The 14542-nt window shown below is 50.1% G+C and overlaps 1 pseudogene; it reads left to right on the top strand.

The window, feature by feature from the left end:
• Positions 382–1256, top strand: LOC102180891 (annotated as a pseudogene).

The following is a 14542-nucleotide window of genomic DNA, read 5'->3' on the forward strand; positions in this document are numbered from 1 at the left end:
TGCCTCCCAAATAATACACTCATCTCGTTGCCCTCCATCACCAAAGTGTTCAGAATATTGCCTGGGACACAGCACCTTAGCTACTTAAACAGTGAATGGAGAGGGCGTGGGCCGCAGTGGGGCTGTGGGCACCCCGGGGCCACAGCCCACCTGGCCTCTGCCGCCTTGGGTGGACCCCGGGGGCCCGCCCGAGTGGGTGTCCTGCCCGAGTGGGTGTCCCGCCCAAGTGGGTGTCCCGCCCGAGTGGGTGTCCCGCCCATGCGCGGAGCTCTGCTCTGACCCGCGTCGCGTGTCCTTGGCCGCGGGCCGGCCCCGCGCCGGCTGTGGATTCTCTGCGCTCGGAGCCGCGGCCCCCGCAGCCCGCCGCCCGCCTGGACTCGGATGCGGGGCTGTGACCTGTCCCTGGCCTTCCAGTGGAGCTTCCTCAGGCGGGAACGTCTGTCTTCCTGCCTTACAGAGGAACCCGCCCCACCAGCCAGCCCCTTCCCCGCCTGCCGGCCCCAGGATGGGCGAGATGGGGAGAAGTCCACAGCTACACGCGGCACCGTCTGCCTCCAGTGCCTGCTCTTCACTTGCAGCTGCTGCTTCTGGCTGGCTGGCCTGGCCGCCTCGGCCGTGGGCATCTGAACGCTGGCCCTCCGGCGTGAGTGCATCAGCCGCTGGCCTGGGGCACCTGCCTGGCCACAGCCTGCATCCTGGTGGTGGCGGGAGCCGTCCTCACTGTGACTGGGGTTCTGGGCTGCTGTGCCACCTTCAAGGAAGAGGAACCTGCTACATCTGTACCGCATCCTTCCCCTTATTAACTCTGCTGGAGATCATCGCGGGAGTCTATGTCTATTCAGCGGCTGAACGCAGAGCTCAAGAGAAACCTGAAGGACACCGTGACCAAGGGCTACCACCAGCCGTGCCAGGAGGGCGTGAGCAGCGCCGTGGACAAGTTGCAGCAGGAGTTCCACTGTTGTGGCAGCAACAGCTCGCAGGCCTGGCAGGACAGTGAGCGCATCCGCTCGGGCCAGGCAGGTGGACATGTGGTCCCCGACAGCTGCTGCAAGACCACGGTTGCTGGCCGTGGGCGGTGGGACCACACCTCCAATATATGCAGAGTCAGGGGCGGCTGCATCACCAAGCTGGAGACCCTCATCCAGGAGCACCTGAGGATCAGCGGGGCCATGGGCCTGGGCATCGCCCGTGTGCAGGTGTTCGGCATGCTCTGCACGAGCTGCCTGTACAAGAGCCTGAAGCTGGAGCGCTGTTGACTGTGGGCGCCAGCCCTCCGTGTGCACTGCAGCTTCTCGAGATGTGGTGACTACTGACACTCCTGACAGCCAGGCTGCTGTGGTCCAGGATGCGGCTCTGGCCCTCCCCTGCTGGGGAGACTGTGTTCTGGTGCCTAGGCCCCCCAGTGTGCCATCACCAGGACCTCTGGGGACCCCCAAACCCCAGAGGCAGCTTCAAGTGCCTTTAGCTGCACACCAAAGTCCCAAGGCCTAAAAGATCAGCCCCACCTGTCTGCTGGGGTGGGTATGTGGGGGTCCCCCTCCCACTGCTGTCTTCTTTGGGCTGAAGTCATGGCCTTGGGTCACTCCCTGAGGCCTGTGCGAGTTGGGCAGAAATGGGCTGGCTCAGGGGGTGCCGAGCAGCAGGTGAGGAGGCCCCAAGTGCCTCCCCACAGACCCCTCGGGTACTGGGGCCTCCTCCTTAACTGAGGAACAGCCCTCCTGGCCAAGCCTCTGCCGCTCCCCTGCTGCCCTCCCACCGTGCTGACCACCATCTGCAGCCTTGTATTCACCCCTCTCCCAGAGGCAGGCATCCCGCGGATTATAGTCACCGCTGTATTCCATGCCTAGGACTGCTCCTGCTACTTGACAGGTGCTCAGTAAAAGTCTGGAGAAGGCAATGGCACCCCACTCCAGTACTCTTGCCTGGAAAATCCCATGGACGTAGGCTGCAGTCCGTGGGGTCGCGAAGAGTCAGATACGACTGAGCGATTTCACTTTCACTTTTCACTTTCATGCATTGGAGAAGGAAATGGCAACCCACTCCAGTGTTCTTGCCTGGAGAATCCCAGGGACGGGGAGTCTGGTGACAGAGTCGGACACGACTGAAGCGACTGCAGCAGCAGCAGCAGCAGCAGCAGTAAATGTCTGTGGAATTTAAAAAAGTGGGGGGAATGGATTTTATTAATGTAATTTCAAGCTGAGATCATACTATATTAATGGTTTGCAACTTGATGTTTTCACTTAATATAGTGTGACTACAATGACTTTTCCCAGGTGGCTCAGTGGTAAGGAATCCTGCCAAACAGAAGACCTGGGTTTGATCCCTGGGTCAGGAAGATCCCCTAGAGAAGGAAGTGGAAACACAGTATTCTCACCTGGGAAATCCCATATGGACAGAGGAGCCTGGCAGGCTACAGTCCATAGATAGGGTTGCAAGAGAGTCGGACGCGACTTAGCAACTGAACAACGACTTTTAATGGTAGTGTGGTAGTCCATTGAATGGATATATCATCATTTTCAACTAAGTCCCTGTTATTGACTAGTTGGGACATTTCTTTTTTATTTGATTTATTTTATTGAAGTATAATCAATGTATAATGTTGTGTTAATTCTGCTGTACAGCCAAATAATTCAGTTATACAATCAAATACATTCTTTTTCATGTCCTTTTCCATTATGTTTTATCACAGGATATTGAATTTAGTACCCTGTAGGACCTTATTGTTTATCCATCTTATATATAGTAGTTTGCATTTCCTAATCCCAAACTCCCAATCCACCCCTCCCCCACTCCCCTTCCCCCTTTGCTAACCACAGATCTGTTCTCTTTTTTGGGGTTGGAGGGGGGACATTTCTGATACTTATATTTGCAAGTGATACTATAGTAACCATCCTTGTACGCACAGAGTTTTGCATCCCTCCATGACCATTTTCCTAGGATTAATTTGTAGCAGTAAAATCATGGCATCAAAAGGGGGATCGTGTTTATCGTCTTGATATATATTGCCAGACTGGCTTAAAGAACAGTTGTACCATCTCTGAGTTTGCTTTGATGACCCTTAGCACTTGGCCTTCTTAGTGGAATCCTCTGAACACAAAGGAAATGTCACTATCTCTTTCCTTAAGGCTGAGGTCACTCAGCAAGACAGGTGATGTCTACTGCCTACAGAAACCTCCTTCATTTCCAGTGACAGGTATACCTTCGAGCACTGCTGACAGCCAGCACGTGATTTGTAGGGATCCTCTAAGCAGTGATGCTTTAAGACTAGAAGTCGCTTCAGCTGAGCCTGAGTTTATCATTCTGGAAACTGATCACAGCCTGCCCCAGCCAGACTCCGTCCCAACTGGCTATTCCTCCTTTTGTGTCTCATACAGGCCCTGGGCTCAGCCAGCTGGCCTGCTGCTGAACCCTGCCCACACCTGACCAAGTCTCGTGTGCCCTCACCCGCCTTCACTGTACTCTCTTCCATCTGCTTCCCCTTGGTCTAGGCCTACTCCCCACTCCCACCTTCTCAGAAGCCCCCCAGGGAGCCCCTTGCAGCCCAGAACCGCTGTCAGTCACTCTGATGACCAGTCTCTCCTCTGACCTTTCATCTCACTGTGCTGTGTAGACACCTTTGTCCCTGGATAAGTTGAAATCTCCAACTGAGTGTTTTTCTCCCTCTGGGAACTGGTCCATGGTAGGGATAGTCAGGCCTGGGACTGAGCCTTGACTCTGCTTCCTACTAGCTCTGTGCCTTTGGACAATGTGTTGAATCCTTCTGAGCCTCAGTTTTCCCATCTGTAAAGTGGGATTATAACAGTACCTATCTGAAAGAGTTGCCCTGAGAATCCAGTCTACATAAAGTGCTTCACAGAGTGCCTGACCACGAAACAACTGCTGAAATCAATGGACAAATAGGAATTCATCTTCATTTTGTCTCTGCCTCCACAGAGGCTGAACCAGTGATATGCACAATGTTAAAGGAAACATTTGTGGATGGAATGAACATATATAAGCCTTCACTGTGTTTGTATTTAGCCTTACTAAACAGCATCCAGGGGGACCAGAACCAGCCATCTCAGGACCTAGGGGCAAAACAAGGAAAAAGCAGTCTCATCTTTAGCTGACTTCTCCCTGAGACCTGTATCCAGTGTTTCCCCTCCCCACATTATCTGATTTAATCCCTGCACCAACCCGAAAGAAAGATATTTTTATGTCTCTCTGACAACAAAATCTACTCTTTGGGGACCATCTACTGTGTGCTAGACCTAGGCAATACACTTTAAAAAAATGTGATTTCATTGAAACCCTCACACTATCTTAGTGAGATGAGGATTGTTATTCCTGAAGATGAAATGGGGTCAGAAAATTTGAGTATACCACCCAAGTGCTCATAGGTAGTAAGAGAAGAGAATGAGACTGGATTTGAAAAAAAAAAAGAACCAATACCCCACCCCACCCCTCAAAAAAAGCTAGGAACTTTCACTAACCACCTGACTTTTTGACATTCTCACAGAACAGAGCTCTGCATTCAGTCGGTGTTTAATAGAAAGGGGATTCCAGTTGCGTGGTGATCTTGGCCCTTCTAACAGATGCTTCAGAGGGAGCGGTTTCTATTTCTGGTGGCCATTCGTGATCTCCAGGGAGGTTGCTCCCCACCTCCTCCTCTGCCATCATGATGTTCTTGTTTTTCTCCGGGCCCTATGACTCAGCACACAGCTCCAGATGGCTTCCTGCATTTCCAGCCTTGTTGGCTAGGGTGCCCAGGTCTTGGTACAGTAAACTAAAACCGAAAATCAGTTACAGCTAAGAGCGGAAACGCTCTCTTCTCTGCCCTCTAATATGAAGACCGCAGGATCCACGACTCATGCTGATTGGTCCCTCTATGGCCTTAGCTTGCATAGTTCATCCCTTCCAGCCCCAAGACACCCACACTCCACCCCAGCACATCCTCGATGCCTTAAAGATGACACCCAGAGGTGAACCCAGGGGCCAGGTTCCTCCACCACCTTGGCTGATTGACCTTAGGCAATTTTCTTTGTGAGCCTCAGCGATTAGACAGGGACACTGATACTGCCTGCCTCTGAGGATTGTGGGGTTACGGTTGCCAGACAAAATACAGAGCACCTAGTGCTATAGAGTAAATCCTATATCTCACCAAAACTCATTAGCTAAATCCTACTGCCCTACGTGATGGTATTAGGAGGTGGGACCTCTAGGAGGTACACAGGTCACAACATCAGAGGCTCCCTGAATACCATGAGTGCTGATGCAAGCGACCCCACCGAGCTCCCTCATCCTTCCTACCATACAAGGACCCAGAGGGAAGACAGCCATCTGTGAATCCAGAGAAGGGCTCTCTCCAGACTCCAAATCTGCTAGTGCCTTGATCTTGGACTTATTAGCCTCCAGAACCATGAGAAATAAATATGTACTTTTAAGCCACCTGGTCTGTGGTATTTTGTTATAGCAGCGCTAATACACTAAGACACTCAATTAAAATCAAACTTCAAATAGACAGATTTTTTTAAAGTATAAGTGTGTTCCAAATATTGCATTCAGATTTAACTGGGTAATTTGTAACTTCATTTACTAAATTTAGTGAGTCTGCGTGGAGTGAGGTGACAATGAGGAAATTCCCTGTCGCCAAGCAAGAGCTGCACACTCAACAATGTCTTTACCATGAGGCATGTGTGTAGCAGCCCCTGGGCCAGCAGCTTGGTCTGGAGCGTAGAACAGGCAGTCTCGCCATCAGGCGATGCTGAATTATACCACTTGGGCCTGTGAGCTGGGAAACCTGGATCTTGTTTGTCAGTTGACTGATCCCTGGACAGTTCACTCTGGGGCTTCAATGATTCCATTTTGAATTCTCCCAAATTCAAGAATGAGAAACTTTGGGACAACAGCTAGCCAGAACTTTTCCTGTGGCTTGTCGACAGGCACACGTCTGGACCAAAATCTCCTTTTGACTATTATGATTGAAGAAGAAAAAAACCCAACATGACTTATGAGTGAATTATGCAATGAAGGATAGATTTAGCTCCAAGAACACTGCTTAACATAGGAAAACAAAAGGAAACCACTAGTATACCATATTCAGACAACTTGTTTATTTAGGGCTTCGGGTGTCTCCTACTACCAGAATTCTGAGGGAAGGAATCTCTTCTGTTTTTAGTGCCTGGCCTAGGCAGGGTAGACTGTTTGTTTACCTAAAACCAGTTTAGCTAGTTACATTAAAGAAAAATAAGGTCTTAATCTGTGAGGAAGGAAGCTTTCTCAGACCAATACCCTCCCTTCCTTGTTTAGGAGATGATATTCATGCCCCTAAGGATATTGTTTCTTTTGGGTTTTTGTTTCGTTTTTATTTTTTTGGCTGTACCATGTGACTTATGGGATCTTAGTTCCCTGATCAGGGATTGAACCCGGCCCTTGGCAGTAAGAGCGAGGAGCCCTAAGCACCAGAGTGCAGGGAATTCCTAGGCCCAGGTTTTTTAGAGCAATTTTTACCACCTCTCAAGAAAATCTCCCCTAAACAGTAATCAAGTCAAGAGTCCAGTAACTGGGGCCCAAGGGCTGGGTTCCTTGGCCTGCATTCCCCTGAGTTCCTTAGATATCACTACCATGTGTTTTTTTTTTTTTTTTAACAGATTTGTCATTGGTTACCAAGACAGTAATGAATGCCCAGTACCCAGTCAGTATTTGAATCTCATGACTGGCTCCACCAATCAGAGCAGGACAGGTTGACCCCAGGAACTCCTTAGCATTCAGAAAGCCATCTAGGAATTTGCCTCTTACAAGCAGCAATCCAAAGGGGGCGCGGGCGAGAGCGTTGGGGCTTGGGAACGGCTCACCAATTCCTGCAGCTGCCTCCAGGCCCCCTCCTCTCAGTTGCCCTTGCTTCACCTCTCCCTGAACTGCCACAGTGCCAGCCTTCTACCCCATAGTTCTCAAAGCTGCTCCCAAGTCTCCATTCCCATCACCTGCCCAGGCCAGCCTTCCCCATCTCTCCCAGGATTATTGCTTCCAGACTTTGCTCCTCACATCCTTCCTCCCCACCGCCCCAGAGTGGTCCTCTCTAAAGCAAGAGTCAGCTGCAGTCAGCTTGTCCCCTATCTCCCATTCTATTACATTTAGGAAGCCTGGCACTTTCACGAAAACGCTTCTTTGTGCGAGATGTGGGGAGACAGGGCTTACACACTCACGGCCATTTCTGGTTTTGAAGACCTGCTTCCACTGAATTTGCCCAGGATAGGAACTGAATACCTTGCATACATACCGGCGGGTGCCATCTAATCATCTATCGTATCAATACAGATGTGGCTTTGGCCCTTTTTCCAATTTCCCACTGCCCCAAACTCCTGTCAGTCATTTTTGTGAGCATCAGACTTTTCTGAATTTTTCTGGATGGAGAAATTTATATATCAGCAAAGCATTGTGTCTTTAATTATGAACTTGAAGTAAATATGTAATGCATGACTCTTCATTAAGGAAAATTAAAACATCAGAGATAAAGCTCATAGCATAGAACAAGAAGATGGAGAAACATGTTTTCTTGACATCATCCCTGAGTCCCCATCCAGCCCCGGAGTGCTTACCTCTTGAACTTACTGTTATGAGATACAAATAAACTCCTACACACCAGGCTACTTGTGAACCAGCTCTTTTGCTCCTTGCAGTAAATATAATTGTATCCAACATGTTCCTCATCTGGCTCTGAAACTGCCCCCTCTGAATGATTTCGAGCCTCTTACCCATATTAATTTTCCTACCTAGCATTTCAACACTAGCTGAAGATATACTATTTCTTAATAGTTTACAAGTTTTCTGTTTTCCACAAGAGTGTTGGCTCCTGTGAGGAAGGAGTCTGTCTCACTCCTATATCCCTAGGGTCAAACACAGTCCTGGGCATATAGTAGGTAGTCCATACATCTTTGTCAAATAAATAGTAGTAGTAGCGTTAGTCGCTCAGTCAGGTCTGACTCTCTGTGGCCCCATGGACTGTAGTCCGCCAGGCTCCTCTGTCAATGGAATTCTCCAGGCAAGAATTCCAAAGTGGTAGCCATTCCCTTCTCCAAGGGAATCTTCCCAACCCAGGGATCAAACTGGAGCTCCTAAGTGGGTGAATACAAATCTGATCATGTCCCTCCTCATTTGAAGGCTAAACTCCAAACTGCTCAAACAGGCAGTCAGGCCATTTCCGCCCTGAACTCTGCCTGCTCCAGCTGCCTTATCCCAAATCATACTTTTTGCTGCTGCCTCTGTCTGCACGCTTTGCTGAGGCATTGCACAGGGTGCTTGCTCCTGCACACACACACACACATTATTGAGCCCCTACTCTATGCCAGGCGCTCATTTAGGTCTAGGAGAGAACTCAGTGAACCAGACAGGTAAAGTCTCTGCTGCCATGGAATTCAGCAGGAAGGACAGATGTTAGCCAAATAGCTACCATGCGCAGTTTTAATAAGAGGGGGGATAAGGGAATGATAAGAGCCCCTCGGTCTCTAGGCAGCAAACTTCTATTATTCTTTAAAATCCAACTTAGAGGAAGTTCCAGCGTCCCTTCCTCTAAGAGGACTTTTCCTTGCCTCTGGCCTCGAGTAGGTGCTTCTGGTAACCCCATAGATACTTGCTGGACATCGCAAGCCATAGAACTCAGCCTATTGTCTTTGCTGCCTCCTTGTGTGTTTCTCTAGCCAGCCTACGAGCCCTGTCTTACTGATCTCTGTATTTCGCAAGGTCCAGGAGAGGGCTCAGCATGGAAGTTTTTATTGAGTTCAGCAACTGACCTGTCCCTTCTGTGGCCGGCCCCTTCCTTCGCAGCCCTCTTTCCCTTGCGCAGGTTTTAGGCTATCTTGGTCTCTCCCTTCCACGCTCAGCTCCCCAGGCATTTCTTCATCTTGTTTGAATTAACCCTTCCTCTCCCAAGGGAAGCTGTGGATTGGGAAAGTACCAATTTCCTTTTGGGCTAAGTGAAGCTTAGGTAAAAGGCCAAGAAAGGTCACTCTAAACTCTAACTAATAGTGATTGCTTTTATGCTTTTCCCCCACTTTATTCCTCAGGCTAAAAAGCCCCTCTTCCCCTTCCTAGTCTTGCATTATTATCCAACTATACTCTTTCCAGAATATACCAGATTTCTCATGTCTCTGTACCTCTGCGCATGCTGTTCCCCTCTGCCGGAAACGCTGTTCCCCACCACTCCTTCTTGGTGAAAGCGACCACACCCTTTGAAGCCTAGCTCACATGTTACCTCCTCAGTATGGCTTCTCCCATGCCCCCTCTCCCATCCCCAAGCAAAATGAATTGTTCAAGGGTGCTCTATGTTTCCTTGGCTATCACCTCATCCTACAGCATTTTGATGGTTCGTCCGTGATACTTTTATTCTCAGTGAACTCCTCACCATTTGGATGTGCTCACCCTGTTTGTCCTTCTGGTGCTCAGCTTAGGGCTGGCACCCTGCAAAAGCAAATATTAATAAACGATTGCTGCTTTGGATGGCTGAGGTCTAGGGCAGGGGGTGAGAAGGAGCAGCTATCTCTTCTGGTAACAGCACTTTGATATGCCCTGGAATCATCTCCCCACTTTCTGCCCGTACGGTTTGGGTGAAACTGAGACCCAGAACAGAACATATGATCCAAGGCAAGCCAACCAGCACAACTGACCACAGTGACTACCCAGGGCTGGTTAGGCAGCCCAAGCCTGAGCAATCAGACCATGGCAGCAAAACTGAGTATGGACCTTGGGGGAAAGAAAAATGATGCACTAGAAGTAGAGCCAGTGCCCCTAAAAAGTGCCCCTGAAGTCCAGGACAGTCAGGTCTGACTGCTCATGGTTCTGTGCTTCCAAAGGACCAAAGGGTTTCTACCCTCGAAATCTGCTACTGTTGTGGGAGAAATTAGGTCTGCCTAAACTGTTGCCTGGAAAATCCAATGCACGGAGGAGCCTGGTGGGCTGCAGTCCATGGGGTCGCTGAGAGTTGGACATGACTCAGTGACTTCACATTCACTTTTCACTTTCATGCATTGGGGAAGGAAATGGCAACCCACTCCAGTGTTCTCGCCTGGAGAATCCCAAGGACGGGGGAGCCTGGTGGGCTGCCTTCTATGGGGTCACATAGAGTCGAACACGACTGAAGTGACTCAACAGCAGCAGCAGCAGCAGCATTACTCTGTTATAATTATTAGTAGGAGGTATTTGGGTTATTTATTTGCAAATGACAAAGACCCAACTTTAAAACATGCATAAGCAAAGAGGCAAATATTAGTCCATGCAGCTGAAAGCAAGAGGTACGTTTTGAGTTTCACAAATGACTGTAAGACTGGGTGTCCTGCTTGCACCCTCTCTCAGCCTCGCTTGTCTCTGGGGTGACCTTATTCTCAGGCAACCACTAGGCACGCAGTCTCTAGTTGCTCTAGAGACCTAGCAATTCCTGTTGAAGATAAAGCATCTTTTATGCAACATGCGACTATCTTGGGACTGAGGCTCATTGGCTATTGTGTTCACCACATTCTTATCCTGGAGCCTGTCAAGGGCAAGAGAAAATGTTCTGATTGGCTAAGCCTGGGCCATGTGACTAGCCTTGGTGTTGAGCGGGGAGGAGAGAATCTGACTTCTTTCAGTTTGAGAGGGGTGGGGAAGAGGGTCTCCATGGAACACCAGGATGTTGTCACCCAAAGAGTGGGGTATGCTGGGGAAAAAAAACCCCAAAACAACAGCTGTGCTCTACTAAAGGAGATTAGTCGGGCCCAAGGAAGGATTAGACGTGGAAGATCAGGGAATCAACAGGCTCAAGGCTAACAGGGTGGCTCTGAGTTTGCAGTCCCGACTTTGGTCCCTGACTGGCCTCAGGAGCCTGACTCAGCAGCCAGGCTGCCACACATGGGGTTTTGCAACCGACCTTTCCTCTCTACCCAGCCCTGAGCTGCTGCGTCCCTGGGGCTGGACTCAGCGCCTGCCTGGAAATGCCCCCTACCTGGGCCTCTGCCAGTCCCTAGGAGAGGGAGGGTCTCTGGCCTCCTCACGCCAGCTCTCCCATTTCACCCTTCCATCCTCCTTGCCCTGGGGCAAAGTCCAGCAATTGTTGAGAAAATGGTCAATGGCCGCTTTGCTCCTTGGTTGGGAAGCACGTGGCCAGTGCTATGCGGCTCCCCTGCCCCCAGCCAAGCAGGGGAAAAACCAGGATTGCTTTGCAGACACCCGGGGCCCCCAGAAAGGAGCATGGTTCAGTGCTTCTCGGCCTCTGGAGTAATGAATGGGAATAATAATAGCTATTCTGATCAGTCCTCTGTCAGTAAGTAGAAGATAAGGTCATGCTAGGAACACACCCTTGGAGAGCCGGGACTCCCACCTTCAGCTGACCTTTCCTGAGCACCTACTGCCTTCCAGACCTGAGGTGTGCAGTGAGACAAAGAAAAGAAAAATATCTAGTCCCTGCCCCACGTTGTTCACTAGTTTCCCTAGTGGGGACAGACAGGTAGCTGTCAGCTTTCAATGTAGAGTCCTTTTATGGAAGGAAGCAAGGGGTCTTGGGGAGTACAGAGGAGGCATGGAGGAGACAACTGGGGCGACTGGGAGGGGCCAGGCCAGGGGGATGGGGACTGAGCTGGCTCCCAAAGAAGGACTTTCCAGCCAGTTGGAGAAAGAAGGGAAAGGGCATCCCAGGGCAAGCAGCATGCGCAAAAGCAAAAGTTGCTTAGGAAGCTGTTAGTGGAGCCCAGGGCCCCAGGAGGGGAGATGGAAAGAGAGGAAATTGAAGCAACAGATGGGACCACTGTTCAGACGTTGTAAATAGGGGAGGGTCAGGTCTGATAGAGAACTCTGGTTCAGGTCATTTCATCAGAAACAAACAGAAGCTCTGGCAGAGTAGAAGTCTCCCTTCCATAGGAAATTAACTTAGCAAAGATTTGGGGGCTCCCAGGGAAAGATACAGGGAAGCCTAACTTCCCAGGAAACCCCTTTCCAGTGTCATATCCATTGGCACATTTGGTGCCAGCTTTTATTTCCTGCATTGTCACCCCCTTAAATCAAGCTTCTTCCTGAGAAGTCACAGCATGGTGGATGATTGGACCGTAGCAGTAGTCAGGAGGGGCGGCAGATAGCCCCTGCCCACCCCAGCTGGCCAGGTCAAGCAGCCAGGCAGATGCCCAGCCAGCAAAACCTGCACATGCTGAAGGGGCCTTTTGAACGGGTCGGGTGGGGCAAATACATCTCTTTCTGTCCCCTCCTTCTGTCGTTTCAAAATTAACTTGCTGTTTGTTTAGGAAGGGCGAGAGCCCCTTGGCCATCTGTTCCTGGCTGTGTGACCTTGACCAAAGCCTTGTGAGCCTGAGCTTCCTCAGCTGAAAATGTGAAATGAAGGGGCCTAGAGGCAAACCGCCCGAGTGAGGGGGGAGGGGGTAACAGGCTCACTCCCTGCTCCCTCCTCCCCGAGGCCTGAGGGTCTCCCTTCCCTAGCAGAGCACAGTGGAGGTCCCGAGAAGCAGTGACCCTCCAGACAGCGGGTTCATCCCAGATCTGGTCATAAACCATAGTCTACTTATTTCAAAAGTCATAGATCAAGTGAAGAAACTGCCAACCACAGTGTGTTTTAAGGCCTAACGTGCAGGGCTTCCTAGTGACCTGGAGTTAGGCCTAACTCTGCAGTTTTACCCCAGCATGTGGCAGCTGCCCTCCCATCCTTGGAGTTTTCTGGCTCTGTGAGCGGCTTCTGGGGAGCAGCCCACACATGCCCCTCCACCCTCACTTAGCAAGCGGCACCCGCGGGCCACCCAAGGGAAGACGGGATGCAGAGATGCCTACACAGTCGTGGGAAGTGAGTTCGGACACTTCAGTGGGAATCCCAAAGTCCTAGAAACCCAAAGTTCCACCTGGAGGGGAGGTCTGTAGGCTCCAACCGGGCACGTTCCTCTGTTCCCTGAGACTCCTCGCTTGCGGGGAAGGAAGAAGGCCCAAGCGGGCTCCTCTGAACTGCAGGGCCCAGGGCTAAAGTCCCTTTTGTTCTAGTCAGAAAGTGCTGGACAGGGAGTCAGGAAAAGACATCAGGATTTTGGTTTTCTTCTTTCCAAGTGAGATGGTTCTCTTTAATTGAATTCTGGTGCATTGGGTCCTAGTTGCCCATGGGCACCCTTCGTTGTGGTGCACAGGCTTCTCTCTAGCTGCAGCGAGGGGACTCAGGAGGCCCCCTGGCGTGTGGGGTCTCAGTTCCCCGACCAGGGATCAAACCCGCGTCCCCTGTGTTGGAAGGCAGATTCTTAACTACTGGACCAGCAGGGAAGTCCCTCCAAGTGTGATCTGAGTCAGTCCCAGACTCTCCGGACCTTAGTCTGCTCAGCGACACACTGACTTAGTTAATCTGTTTAGTCTCTGAGCTTCCTTCTGGATCTCCTCCAAGGTCCTGAAGCCGCCCTGCCCTTTCTCAGGCCAGCGGGTGTCAGCCAGCAGCTTCCCTAGGTCTTCCTGACGGAAGCCAGCACCTTCTCAGCACTGAGCACCTGGGCTCGGGAAACAGCAGGACCAGGACTGAGAAGCAGATAAACTAACACCTTTCATTGATTTCATCTGTGGCCTGGGATCATAAGCGCAGTCTTGCCCACACAGGTGCCTGAGTCTCCCAGGCAGGACAGCCTTCATTACAAGCCTGTTGACAGTCTGGTTCTCCCAAGCCAGGCCTATAATCAGGGTTTTTAAAGAAACTAAATGAGTTAGGCAAATTGAGAGGCCAGAGAGGTCCTGTGAGTTCTGCAGGGCTGGGGACAGTCCTGGTGAGGACAGATAAGGACCAAGGAGGAAAGGAGGGGAGAAGGTGGGGGAGGGGCGCAGGAGGACGAGTGGAATCATTACTGCCAGTTAGAATTTTACCAAAACTTTCATATACGTTTGCTCAGTGATAAGGGTTTCACAGATCTGTAAAATCCTCTCCTTTCCAACACCTGATTTCAGGAGCTGAAACAGGAGTAGCTCATTTTTAATTTTGCCAAGAAAACACATTAAAAAAACAAATATTCATTTAATTGTTTATTCATCTGACAAATATTTATTGAGGGTCAACTGTGTATTTCAGGTTCTGGGATACAGCTGTGAACGAAATGGACAAAAATCCCTGTCCTCCTGGGAAAAGTCAGACAATGGACCAAACCAGGAAATAAATATTAGGTCTGGTGGTGCTAAGTACCAAGGAGGAAAAGCAGGTCAGGGAAGGGGACCGGGTGTTCCGCGGATGGGCTGTAACTTTCAATAGAGGTCAGGGAAGCTTTCCTTGAGAAGGACACACTTGAGTAAAGTTCTGAAGCTGGTGAGGGAGTGAGCCTGTGGGTGGACAGGTGGGTGGATTAGGGATTCCAGGTGGAGGGAATGAAGAACGAAAACCCTTAGCCATTTAAACCACAAAACAAAAAATAGTAAAGGAGAGATATAATCTCAGAATAAAGACTAAAATTCTTCTTAAAGGAGGACAATTGAAAACCTAACATGGTGATAAATATTACCATGTCAGTATGTCCATATATTTGCCTATGTAATATATAGAGGGATCTATAGATATGGATATACATATGTATTGTTGATA

The sequence above is a fragment of the Capra hircus genome, chromosome 20 (assembly GCF_001704415.2).
Source record: "Capra hircus breed San Clemente chromosome 20, ASM170441v1, whole genome shotgun sequence".
Taxonomy (NCBI): domain Eukaryota; kingdom Metazoa; phylum Chordata; class Mammalia; order Artiodactyla; family Bovidae; genus Capra; species Capra hircus.